General features: G+C 47.7%; 1 long non-coding RNA gene across 2 annotated transcripts in view; it reads left to right on the forward strand.

The window, feature by feature from the left end:
- LOC104836207 overlaps positions 1-2,157 on the forward strand; it is a 4,349-nt gene extending 2,192 nt beyond the window's left edge. Inside the window, exons 2-4 of one of the 2 annotated variants that reach the window (XR_774814.1) lie at positions 102-311; positions 531-763; positions 2,124-2,157. This is a non-coding gene — a long non-coding RNA (uncharacterized LOC104836207). Of the gene's footprint in view, positions 1-101; positions 312-530; positions 889-2,123 lie in introns of those variants that run through there. The other variant, XR_774813.1, reaches the window with a different exon arrangement.
- The last annotated feature ends 380 nt before the right edge of the window (positions 2,158-2,537 follow it).

Below are 2,537 nucleotides of genomic sequence, written 5' to 3' on the forward strand. Positions count from 1 at the left end.
GAGCTCCTTGGGAAGGACGGTACCTGTGCGACTGCTTGGCAGGGGGATCCTGGCAGGCAGCTGCTCCTGCAACTTAAAATTCTTTTCATTGTTTGATATAGACATCCCTGGGTGGTCAGACAGCCGTGGTCAAGAATGTGGACATGCCTAAAGAAATGCAGCAAGATGTTGTGGAGTGTGTCATTCAGTCTCTGGAGGAACACAACGTCAAGCATGATACTGCAGCTCATATAAAAAGATAAGCGTTTGCTCATAATGTCTTCCTACTGAATGCTATATGGACTTCAAAAATTAAGCAAAAATGTTGGTGGGTAAGTAGTTCTAGAGAAACCAGTTCTGTGGACACTAGATAATCCATTCAGACTTTCTCTGCAGACTGGTGTCCTTATGTTCCTTTCTGTACCCCTTATATGCACTTTTTTGGTTCTTCCCCTTCTCTTTCACAATTCCTTCCATTTAAGTCCTTTCTTCTACTCTCCAAGGACAGCACTTGAATAGTAATACTAAGTTCCTGGTGGTTTCTTCCGCAGGAGTTTGACAGAAAATATAATCCTACCTGGCAGTGCACTGTGGGAAGGAATTTTGTGACTCAGAAGACCAGTCACTTCATCCTCGTATGCCTGGGTCCTGTTACTGTTCTCATCAAGGGTGCTTAGAGCTATGGACTGTTTCTCAAACTCTCATCTCATTAGTCAATTGTGTGCTAATGGCACAAGCCTGGTGCCTTCAGCCTTCCTGAGGGAGCACAGCTTGGCCTTGAAGGGTAATGGCAGGGATTTTGCTGGCATGGTTGATGTTTTTTATTGTAGTTGGGGGAAAAATAGCAAAAAACAAAACCAAAAACCTTCCTTGTATTTATTTTCTTTCCACAGCCAGCTTCTTTGCTAATAAAAGTGTCATGTTCTGCCTTTAAAAGTTTTATGACTATGTACCCTCTTATTCTAGTATTGCTTATGCTGTTTCGTATCTCTCAGTGAATGTGGATGACTAACTTTGTTAGGTTTCTTTTCCCAAATCCAAAACATCTAAACGCTGTGGTAACCACCCTCATACTTTGGTTAGTAATTCTGAGAATAACAGACCTAGACAGGGAGCAAACAGGAGTTAAAAGAAGGCATTTTATGAGGCTTCTCGTAAAATATTATTTATTAGCTCTGCCCTTTTGCACTCCGCCCCTACTTTTCTTGTAAGAAACCTGGGAAATGTTTTCCCAGTGAACCTGAAGCTGTCATCCCTAAAATAATGGGAAAGGGATCAGCAGATAGGCTCAAGATCTTTGAATGTTATTTTAAGGGTTAATTAAAATGCCTTTAGAATCTCTGTTGTTACCAAAAAACCTGGTCAAAGAAACTCTCTAAGGCTCAGGTTTGGAGTTTTAGAGAGCAGGCATTCTTTATTGCAGCGCTGGGTACGCGGGGGATTGCTCCACCTATCGTGCACACCGTTACCTACAGCATGCAAAGATTTATATTATTTCAGTCATACATATTCATATGATCATTTACATAGTGTCCACCCTTTGGTCACGCGCAGTGTGGGCCATCTCTTTCTCCTAGTTAATTGGCCTTGGCAATTTTTAATTACAAAAACTCAGCAGAACTCGAAGCTTATCATCAAGGCCCAAGGCTTCTTGTCTGCTGACGCACATCAGGCCTGAGGCCTCCTGTCTGTTGGCGCCTCCAACGCATACCATTGGCAAGGTCAAGGTTTTTCTTATCTATTTAGTACATACCAAAGTTTTGAAGTTTTCAAGCAAGGAAAAGTTCGTTAATACAGCTATACAGTAAAATGTTCCTTCTCCTGCCTTTGTTCAAGGCATCACTGTTGCGTTGTGCTTTTTCCCCTTTTGGTTTGAAGGAAAAGTTTAAAAGTTCACTTAAACTAGGCATTGTATTTTTATACTTTCACAGTTGTTTGCTACAGTTCAGTGGAAATGCTTGATTTTTTTATATCCTCTCAGGCCTCTGTGTTCACCAGCTTAACCCCTAGCACTGTCAACTCCTGCCTGCTTGGGAACTGACAGCCTTCAGTTCCTTCTGTTCCCAACCTCCCTCCTCCTCCCGAGTTGTTTTTTGACGACTTTTCTTCCTCTTTGTTTCTTTTTCCGCTGCTGCCTCTTGCAGAACCGCTTTGGAAAATAAACAAGATCTGCCCGAGCCGCCAGGACTACAGCTCCCGGCGTGCTCCGCGGCGGCCGAGGACTACGAGTCCCGGCGTGCCCCGCGGGTCCGCCCGGGAACGGCTCCATCCGGGTCCCGGCCACTGCTGTGGGCGACTCGTCGCCATTACGGGGCAGCGGCGGCCGAGCCGGGGCCGGGGCGGGGCCGAGGAGCCGGTGGGTGCCTGGGTGGCGCCGACCACTCGGGCGGCAGGCAGCGCCGGGCCCCGCGGGGCTCCGTGAGCAGCTTCCCTCCCTCGTCGCCCGGAGCCCCGCAGAGCCCGGCCCGGCCTCCCGCGGCCCTCCCCGGTTCGAGCGGAGTCAGCGAGAAGATGTCGCCATGAAGGAGGCCGAGTCCGCGCTGCGCCGCCCCCGCCGG

The sequence above is a fragment of the Haliaeetus leucocephalus genome, unplaced genomic scaffold, assembly GCF_000737465.1.
Source record: "Haliaeetus leucocephalus isolate CR32 unplaced genomic scaffold, Haliaeetus_leucocephalus-4.0 Scaffold13, whole genome shotgun sequence".
NCBI classification, from domain to species: Eukaryota; Metazoa; Chordata; class Aves; order Accipitriformes; family Accipitridae; genus Haliaeetus; species Haliaeetus leucocephalus.